This window comes from Crinia signifera, chromosome 9, assembly GCF_055691185.1.
Source record: "Crinia signifera chromosome 9, ASM5569118v1, whole genome shotgun sequence".
NCBI lineage: Eukaryota > Metazoa > Chordata > Amphibia > Anura > Myobatrachidae > Crinia > Crinia signifera.
This window is the reverse complement of record NC_139225.1, coordinates 33983132-33994371: the sequence shown is the minus strand read 5'-3', so window position 1 is coordinate 33994371 and position 11240 is coordinate 33983132.

Here is an 11240-nt window from a genome sequence, read left to right as displayed (position 1 = left end):
CTCTCTACTGCTCTCCCACTATTCATCCTCTACCATCTCCCACTATTCCTCCTCTCTACTGTTCTTTCTGCTCTCCTATTATTCCTCCTCTACCATTTCCCACTATTACTCCTCTCTACTGCTCTTTCTGTTCTCCCACTATTCCTCCTCTACCATATCCCACTATTCCTCCTCTCTACTGCTCTTTCTGTTCTCCCACTATTCCTCCTCTACCATCTACCACTATTCCTCCTCTCTACTGTTCTCCCACTATTCCACCTCACCATCTTACACTATTCCTCCTCTCTACTGTTCTTTCTGCTCTCCTATTATTCCTCCTCTACCATTTCCCACTATTACTCCTCTCTACTGCTCTTTCTGCTCTCCCACTATTCCTCCTCACCATCTCCCACTATTCCTCCTCTACCATCTCCCACTATTCCTCCTCTCTACTGCTCTCCCACTGTTCCTCCTCTACCATTACCCACTATTCCTTCTCTACCATCTCCCACTATTCCTCCTCTCTCCTGCTCTCCCACTTTTCCTCCTCTCTACTGCTCTTTCTGCTCTCCCACTATTCCTCCACTACCATCTCCCACTATTCCTCCTCTCTACTGCTCTTTCTTGTCTCCCACTATTCCTCCTCTACCATCTCCCACTATTCCTCCTCTCTACTGCTCTTTCTGCTTTCCCACTATTCCTCCTCTACCATCTCCCACTATTCCTCCTCTTTACTGTTCTTTCTGCTCTCCCACTATTCCTCCTCTACCATCTCTCACTATTCCTGTTTTACCATCTCCCACTGTACCTCCTCTCTACTGCTCTTTGTACTCTCCCACTATTCCTACTCTCTACTGCTCTTTCTGCTCTCCCACTATTCCTCCTATCCCATCTCCCACTATTCATCCTCTCTACTGCTCCCCCACTCTACCATCTCCCACTATTCCTTTTCTACCATCTCCCACTATTCCTCCTCTACCATCTCCCACTGTACCGCCTCTCTACTGCTCTTTGTACTCTCCCATTATCTACTGCTCTTTCTGCTCTCCCACTATTCCTCCTCTCTCATCTCCCACTATTCATCCTCTCTACTGCTCTCCCACTATTCCTCCTCTCCCATCTCCCACTATTCATCCTCTCTACTACTCTCCCACTGTTCCACCTCTCCCATCTCCAACTATTCATCCTCTCTACTGCTCTCCCACTGTTCCTCCTCTACCAGTTCCCACTATTCCTCCCCTCTACTGCTCTTTCTGCTCTCCCACTATTCCTCCTCTCCCATCTCCCACTATTCATCCTCTCTACTGCTCTCCCACTGTTCCTCCTCTCCCATCTCCCTCTATTCATCCTCTCTACTGCTCTCCCACTGTTCCTCCTGTACCTCCTTCCACTATTCCTCCTCTCTACTGCTCTTTGTACTCTCCCACTATTTCTCCTATCTACTACTCTTTCTGCTCTCCCACTATTCCTCCTCTCCCATCTCCCACTATTCATTCTCACTACTGCTCTCCCACTATTCCTCCTCTCCCATCTCCCACTATTCATTCTCTCTACTGCTCTCCCACTGTTCCTCCTCTCCCATCTCCCACTATTCATCCTCTCTACTGCTCTCCCACTGTTCCTCCTCTACCAGCTCCCACTATTCCTCCTCTCTACTGCTTTCTGCTCTCCCACTATTCCTCCTCTCCCATCTGCCACTATTCCTCCTCTCTACTGCTCTCCCGCTGTTCCTCCTTTACCATCTCCCACTATTCCTCCTCTCTACTGCTCTCCCACTATTCCTCCTCTACCATCTCCCACTATTCCTCCTCTCTACTGCTCTTTCTACTCTCCCACTATTCCTACTATCTACTGCTCTTTCTGTTCTCCCACTATTCCTCCTCTCCCATCTCCCACTATTCCTCTTCTCTACTGCTCTCCCACTGTTCCTCCTCTACCATCTCCCACTATTCCTCCTCTACCAGCTCCCACTCTTCCTCCTCTACCAGCTCCCACTATTCCTCCTCTCTACTGCTCTTTCTGCTCTCCCACTATCCTCTCTAAAGAGGTCGTGCAAGGTTTTTTTTTCATCCTAGGCAAAACTTCAACACACCAATACCCTCTTTCCAGAACCTCAGATTAGCATGTTGAGGTGGCGTGTTAGAAGTGCAACACCTGCTGTTTGCTTTAAATTCAACAAGGATGCCCCTCTTAGGAACATCCTTAATTTTTTCATAGTTAGAATCAGGGATTTTCACCCAGATTCTTTCTGCTAAAGGATTAGCATATTTTTGCAAGTCCAATGTAACTGTACGCACCTCTGAACCAGGCCCAATTGTGGGGCCCCGGACTGACAAAATAGGCAGGGCCCCCTTTCACCTTCTTGAACCCCCAGCTTGCCTGGTAAGACCTCTGGTGTCTGCAGCACTGACCGCACTACTCAACCTCCACATTGCCACATTGCTTCATGGGAAATGTGAACTTTGTTTATGACAAATTATGCATTATAGTGCTGGTCCCGCCTGGTACTAAGCGGGTTATTGGAAGTAGGGCCGGCACCTGCACACCACTGATCCCGCACCTTATTCAAGGAGGCTTGGCTGAGGAGGCCTTTTCATCGGTTACACCTGGGGTGACCCTAGTCATGCCCTGCCAGTTATAGCTTCTGTTCCTGGCTCTGGATGTTACTCTTGTATTCTATCTGGTGAATCCTGTTGTCCTGGTCAGCATCATCCTACCAGTGAATTCTGTCCTGGTCAGCGTCATCCTACCAGTAAATCCTGCTGTCTTGGTTAGCATCATCCTCCCAGTGTATATATAGATGCTTATTCAGACCTGTTTCCTAGGTTGCATGTAATCGCACCCTAGCGAACAGATAAGCAAGGCCCGAATGAACTATTATTATGCCCGCAGATCGCAGATTTCGGGGCGGGCGCTGATGTCATGTACGTAAGCCGCCTGCCACAAGCAGGCATCACCATACCTGCATCTAAAGGGGAATGTTCAGCGCTTTTATGGAGATGCCAATAAAATGCCGTTCCTTTGCTGCCTGCCCCTTCCCTCCTCGCGTGAACGGCCCGGCGAGTGTGAAACTTACCGAAGGGTTTACACATTTATTTACAGTTTCTTATATAGCGCAGCAGATTCCGTTGCGCTTTACAACAGTAGACAGTGATAAGACAACTTGGCAACAACAGACATACTTGGAGGTAGGAGGGCCCTGCTGCAAGCTTACAATCTATAGGGATATAGGGGGAAACACAAGGACAGGCACCAGTAATAGCATAGCAGTTACAAGTCCAGAAGGGAAGCTATATAATACATAAGTGCCTCGGAGGGTTATGCATGTAGAACTTAAATATGATAGGCTTGCCTGAAGAGGTGAGTTTTCAGGGAACGCTTGAAAGTTTGGAGACTGGTGGAGAGACATATTCACGCATACGCAATCCCCAAACATCCACGACGGGGGCGAATTCAGACCCTAATGAATGGGTCTAAATTGGCTCCCATTATTCATCCCTGGTGTATCTTAACAAAAGTTCCACCCAAAATGGCCAATATGCGCAGGGTCAACATGAAAAAACTTGACACAGTGAAAGTCGCTGTAGAAATGGTTGCCATGTGAAGATAAGAGCTGTCCTTTGCAAAGCTCCACAGGGAATACTGGGAAAAACTCTGTGACGGATCCCTCAACCGGCGCTGTGAAAAGAAGCTATAGGGTAATGTCAGCTTTTAAATGAATTCTTTATTTTTGAAGTACAACATTTACAAAAACACTCAACCATTTGTATATATATTGTCAGCATTATATATATATGTAAAGTTGCCCATACACGCTGCGATAATTGCATGCGTTTTTGGACTACATCGCATCACAAATGCGATGTAATCCGAAGCTAGTTCAAAAGCTAGTTCCGAAGCTAGTCCCATCGTTAGTGCGATGGGTTCCGAAGCTAGTTCAAAAAGTATGCGCAGCACATTATTTTTGAACTGTGCAATGGGAAGTCCGTGGGAGTGCGCATCGCACATGGCAATCGCACAGTGTATGGGCACCTTAAAACAATGTAAAGACACAAGACATCGACAGGGAAGGGCTTTACTCTCCGCAGCGAAACCTCGACTTGCTGGGTTTAGTAAATTGGGAAATGCATTGTCCCCTTAGTACATTCCATCTAGAATGTTTTCTGCCTATTTGGAACCTGCCTATTTGGAAATAACTGATTAGAAGTGCCTGCAGCTCGGAATGGGAATACCAATATTTCATCACAAAACCAGAGAGCCTGAAGCAATACATAATGCTTAATGTAAATCGTGCCTTTTATATAGCAGTCCTCTACTGTTCAGGTAACAGGACCCCAGTGTTCTTGTTCTATTCATGTACAATAGCAATAAGGTGCTGCCACATACATACACACAGTGCGTTTATGTGGCTGACACCTCTTTTCTTTGCACTGCAGGAGTTAGAACATCTAAGACAAAGAAGAACCTCATACAAAGAGAACAGAGGAGGACAAATAGCTATTAACATGCATATCGTTACTAATCAGAATATGCTCAAGGACGCACACTAGCTTCAGTGCCATGCATCCATATGAATAGCCACCGACAAAAGCTGAAATGCCCTTTGTGTAATACAACAAGTGTGTTTGGCGACCCAATATTTTCGAAAAAGTGCAAATCACTTCTGTTGATAAATGAGACTTTCTACAACTGTGATAATAAAAAACAAACGGTGGCATATCACGTATTAAAGGTTACAATTACTCATACCCCTTTCACACCAGAAAATGCAGGGACCCACCCGGCAATTCGGCCCAGGGATCATGCCGGGACATTCCCAGGTTGGCCCCTTTCACACCAGAAAAGTGTATTTTCTGGTGTGGGGAGGAGGCAGCAGGCGGCCACGAGGTGGGCAGGAGCTGGGATGGCAGCAGAGGCAGGTGAACAGTACTCGCCCTGGGTTGCTGGTCCTCGGTGCAGGCCGGTCATCCACACAGGTGGCGGGTGCAGATGACAGGTCAGATGATGCAGCTCTCTTGGGGCAGTGAGGGTGCCGGAGAGCTGCGTCATCTTCATCTGTTGCCTCTCCTGTCATCTGCGCCCGCCGCCTGTGTGGATCCCTGGCCTGACCACCTGCACCATGGACCGGCAACCCGGGTTAGTACCACCTCGTATGCCTCCTCTGCAGGAGAAATCATAGGATGGTCGGCTCGATTGATTTCTCCTGCTTACGCAAATAGAAGTCAGTAAAAAATGAAATTTTCTTGCATTCACCTGGATGAAGACAGCCCCCAGCATGCATCAGCTCGCCCAAGTAACCATGGCAATGCTCAGTGTTTTGATGAGGACACCCATAAAATGCTGGCGGCTCCCACAGGTGATCGCCATCCGCCTCCGTCCCTCCCCGCTGTGAACTGCATGGCGAGTATGTAACTTGACGCGGCCGTTCGCTGTTGGGGTTTGCACATGAGTTGAAATGCACATGGGGCAGAGGCCAAATTCAGATCACTGCAAGTAATCCAGCATCGGGCGGGCTACCGGCAGTGCAGGAGGAGCCAGTGCAGAGGATGGTAGCCGGGCCACACTGTAGCAACAACTACAGTATAATTATTATGCTGCCTTATTACAGCTATATCTTACAATGCCTATTTGCTGATTCTGTGAGTGCATGTATTGAATGCATACAGTTTGCTCTAGACAACCCTACCCACAGCAAGAACTGCTTTTCTGGTAGTGCACACCCTAATGTAATGTCCTGCACACGTCTGTGTACACGTTATGCCTCGCAGTAATTCCCCTTATTCAAGTTATGCCACCCTTAACTTTGTTACAGTAGGTGGGGAAGTTGGACCAGTAGCACTGTAGGGGGTGTGTGCATATGCACCTGAAAAAGGGGAGTGACCCCTGGTGGGTGGGCATGGCCTCAGATGTGCAGGGCCTCGGATGTGCAGGGACTTTGAAATGGTTCAGTCCTGGTGCGACCCTGCATTTTGGCCTGTTCAGATTGATTCAGCAAAGCGGTAATATTGCCGGTTTTCTGATGTCATGTGGGAATGGGGCAAATTGGCAGAGCATCATCGGGGGCAGGGGAGGAGGCTACGCTTAGAGCTGGCACTGCCCCAAGCACTGCCTCCTCCATAGTGTGAAAGGGAAACAGGTTGCTCGATCCCATTAACTCGTTCACACCGCAAAGCAACACGGCAATGACCCAGTAAAAAACAGTTTTTACTGGTTCGTATTGCCGTTTTGCTACCGGTTTGCTGGACCCGGTAACCCCTTTTCACATAGCACCAATTACCGGGTCGAACCAGTAAGAAACCGTCATGAACTCGGTAATAAGGAGCGATGTGAAAGCGGTATTAGGGTGACATTTAATGGGATGCGATTTTTAGTAAGGTTCTGAAATTGCACATTATCGCATTTTCCAAAATCTGGATTATTTTTTTTAAATCGACTATTTAATGGGATGCGTATTTGCGGGTGAAAAGTGTGATATGGTGCGATCATGAAAATGTGCGAATTTGTGGACATGTGCGATTTTGGAGACATGGTAATGTACATTTAAAAAAAAAATGGATTAAAAACCGTCGTGGGGCCCCTCCTCCTGAGCATAACCTGCCCCGGGCTCACAGTTATTCTATGGTCGGCAGTCATTCTTTGGTCGGCAATCATCGATTGAATTCTCTCACCTTCGGCTGCATGCGAGGGGGTGTGTTCTCGTACACAGTGTTCAAGCCTGAAAAAGTCCACTGGATTTTAAATGATTTTCTTCCCAAATTCTCTTTATTATAGGACATGTGGGTTTTCTATTTATGACAGTAGATGGCAGCATCACTGCACCTAGGCATTAACTGTAACAATGTAATGCTAATGCTGTACTAAGCCTTGAAAAGTGATAAACCACCAACCAATCAGCCTCTACCTGTCATTTTTCAAACACAGCTTGTGACCTGGCAGATAAGAGCTGATTGGCTGGTGGTTTATCACTCTCTATTTTATCACTTTTCAAGCTTAGTACGTCTGACCTAGGGTCTTTAGAAATACAATAAAACACAGCAAAATATTGTTTTGTCAATATTTTAATGTTCTCTGAGAAGCAGTGGCTAGTATAGAGAAAGTACCACAAAATAATGCTTCCTGCTTCGCCTGTTTACCAAAGCATACCTCCTAACTTTCATTGGTGATCCAGCGGGACCTTCGCACGTGGCATAGCCGCGCATCCGAAAGTTTGAGGGTGTGACCTTGCAGTGAGGGGGCGTAGCCTTCAAATTACATCATTCACACAAGGCCACGCCCCCGTTTTGATGCTGCTGCCCCTCTGCCTGCGGGGAATAGAATCGTCTACAAGCGGGTGGCAGTGGGGACTCCCAACTGCCCCCTCCCGCCACGGGATACTGCTGGCCCCGGGTGGGCCGCAGGGATGTTCGTGCAGTAAACGGGACAGTTGGGAGGTATGCCAAAGCGAACCAGAAAGCCACGACGCCAGTATTAACGCATACTTTCCTACTAAGTCACTCTGGGAAAACACCGGAGAGGAGACTGTCAGCAGCACTTCTGGGGGTAGAGCTTGATGTAGATGTCATCAAGCCCAGCCCCCAGTGTGATAAATCCCTCAATTTGCAGGTCTTCGAGGAGGATGCGGGGCTAAAATGATGCGATTTCCATATTTAGCCATGCTCCTCCCTCGCAAAGCCACAAACCGTGGTAATTTAATGCTGCTGCAGGGAAGATGCAAGGGGGTGAGGCGGTATCCAGGAGGATTGCCCACCTTTACAGGGGCCTGGGAGGGGTATCCAATTTTCGGGAGCCTCCTGGCCATTCCAGGAGGGTAGGCAACCCTGTATTAATGTCTGGAATGCCGAAGTGAGGGAGTGAAAACTCTCACTTCCAGGCAAATTTTATCAGGCCCCCCAGAGCTCTTCAGTCTAGTGCTGACACACGGTCTCTCACCCATAACTAGCTCGCATGCTGAGATCTTGCTACTCACACAAGATCTCATATACAGCCCAGAGCCTGCAGCCACAACAGCTAGGAACATTCTGTGGGGAATGTGCAGCTACATCTGCAGCTATCGAAACAGTCAGCATGCATTGGCAAACATATCGGTGTGCTATCTTGTAGATAGCAGTGCTGATAGTGACATATATATTTTAACTGATGTAGAACTAAAAGTCCCAGCATGCCCAAGGCTGACAAGGTATAGTGGGACTTGCCGTTCCAGGACCAGAGCAGTACCTGCAACACTTAAGGTGCCCATACACTGAGCCGATTTAATCAAATCGTACCACGAAATAGGCCCAGCTTGATTTCCCCTCAGGTCCGATGCCAGGTCCCGTGCACATAGCACCTGAGCCTGTGGACATCTCTCCCCATGCAGTGGGGGATGGGCAGCATGGTCCATGGGGCGGGCAGCTCGTAATTGCGGGCAGCGGGGTCCTACAAGCTTCAGCCGCTGTTGCTCGGACGGACCCCACCACCAGCTAGCCGGACCCCGCTGCCAGCCTCCCCCTGCCACCACAGCAGCTTCCGGTGAGTATTACATGCAATAAATCACATGCGATTTATTGCATGGAAAAATGGCACATCATGTGCTAGATTGCATGTGAGCCTCCCAGGAAGCTGCCAGGGGCTCTCAAGGGCAAACTGGTCCAACTTGTCCTTAGGACAAACCGGAAAAGTGTATGGGGGCCTTAAGTGATTAATGCCTGCGGTCATTTACAGTATAACTTCATAAAAAGTAACGTTGGCCATTAAATCCAAATAATACACTAAAGGCCCATACACAACGGGCGATTTTGAGCTGAAAGTAGCTCAGTTTTAGAGCGTTAGCTACTTTCAGCTCAAAAGCCGCCCAGTGTGTATGGGCCTGCGATGAGTGCTGATGCACACTCTGCACCATTGCCGGCCGCTGCTCATCTGCTGGTAATACCAGGGGTGAACGGCTTTCCACAGTGTCACTCCCTGGGAAAACTGGGGGATGCGATTTTCACACCATCGCTGTCCATACATGCTGGGCCAGTGTGAACTTTAGTAATAAATTAAAAGATCTACTGCTTATATACTCATCACCCACTAGTTCAGTGTTTCCCTGGATCCAGTAATGTCTGGGATGCTCATAGAAATTAGGCGACACTTCCAGCTGCCAAGAGAGCTGGCAAGTCTCCCAGCACAGCCTTTACCCAACTGCAACTTACCGAGCTTACGTCGACAGTCCGGCATACTTGCCTACTTTTGAAAACTAGTTTCAGGGAGATTGTAGTTGGTGGTAGAATATAGCAAATTGCCACATTGAGGGGGCGTGTCATGCTCCTCCCAAAGGGCGCGTCTAGATCATATATGGAGAGATTGTGAAAAGAGATTGTGAACATGGCACCTAGAAGCGTGGGTGTGTACTGCTACATCTGAGAGGAATCTTTTAAATTGACTGATATCCAAATGTAGATGAGCCCCAGAGCAGTTAGTAAGAGCTACTATACTTGGTAAAGTGCTGGGAACGGTGCTGATGATTTAATGTAAATGTATCTATCTCTCATTCCTTTTCCCCAAAAAAATGTAACAGTGTAATGTGGGCTAGGTGAAATGAGGGAGATTGGTAGACTAATGAGGGAGAGAGGGAGATTGTTGCTATTTCAGGGAGTCTCCTGCAGAATGCAGGAGGGTAGGCAACTATGCAGTCCGGGCAGTTGATGAAGCAATTCACACTGAATAGCATCATTGCCCCTGATTCACAAAGTCGGCAACTGCAACATTGTGTAGCTGAAGCTGCAATTAGTGATTGTGTTATCACCCCCACTTTCCCGCAACATGCTAGGGTTGGATGGGCTGCCGCCTGCAAATTTTTTAATGCAATGGTAACTCACCATTGTATTAAAAAGAATTTGATAGAAAAAAAGGTACTTGTGTACAATCACGGCTCCCACGATGTCCATCGCATAGGAAAAAATTGCATCGCATCGCATGCGATTTTTAACAGAAATACATCCAAATGCATTGAAATTAGTATCAAACATGTTCAATGGCCCCCAAATGTCATTTTTCAGGCTGTACCACCCCCACTATCAACGCGAACCCGAAGCGTGGCGAGCGCAGCGGTACGCGTCCTACGACCTTTTCATACCCCCACTATCCACGTCGGCGTGGAGTTGAGAATAGAAAGTGTGGCGAGCGCAGCGAGCCACCGAGCCCGAAGCGTGGCGAGCCCCGCGAGGGGACACGGATACCTTAACAGGTATACGCGTCCCCTCGCGGGCTTCACAGGTGTCCGTGTGCACTCGCCACGCTTCGAGCTCGGTGGCTCGCTGCGCTCGCCACACTTTCTATTCTCAACCCCATGCCGACGTGGATAGTGGGGGTATGAAAAGGTCGTAGGATGCGTACCGCCGCCCCTCACGGGCTCGCTGCGCTCGCCACGCTTCGGGTTTGCGTTGATAGTGGGGGTGGTACAGCCTGAAAAATGACATTTGGGGGCCATTGAACATGTTTGATACTAATTTCAATGCATTTGGGTGCATTTCTGTTAAAAATCGCATGCGATCGCATGCGATTTAAAAAATGCTTAAAAACGGCAAAAATCACATCCCATCGCATGCCACTACATATGGCATGCGATGGGAGCCGTGAAAGTACACAAGTACCGAAAAAAAAATAATTTAATTTGCTCATTGGCAAAAGGAAAACAGATTACACATGCGCAAAACTTGTGCAGCATGGCCAGCCGGCAGCCGCAGATGTAACTGGGGGCAGAACACCACTGAATGTATATTATTCGAAGGCAGCAAACATCGGATTGACTATATTGAATGGTTAAAACACATCAAATTAAAATCAATGATGGTTTAAACTATCGTGATCGGATGTATATCCCCACAACAAGCTTTCCCACAAAGCCAACATGGAAGCAAGTTACAAGTAGGTCCTCAATAATTTTACCATCTGGCTCAAACACGCACAGGCTTTAGGTCGACACATGAAAAAGGTCGACATGCCTAAGGTCGACACTGGGAAGGTCGACAGTTGAGTTAAGAGGTCAGCATGGTTTTTCACAGGGTTTTTTTGCCCCCAATGTCGATACGCTCGCCACACTAGTCTATTCTACCCCCACACCCTAGTGTCGGCTCAGAAAACCCCTGAAAAACCCATGTTGACCTTTTGACTGTTGACCTAATGCTTGTGTCGACCTTTTGACCCTGTCTACCTTAGGCATGTCGACCTTTTTTCCATGTGTCGACCTAAGGCCTGTTGAGCTTCAGTGGTCGACCCAATGTATGTCGACCTTAATAATG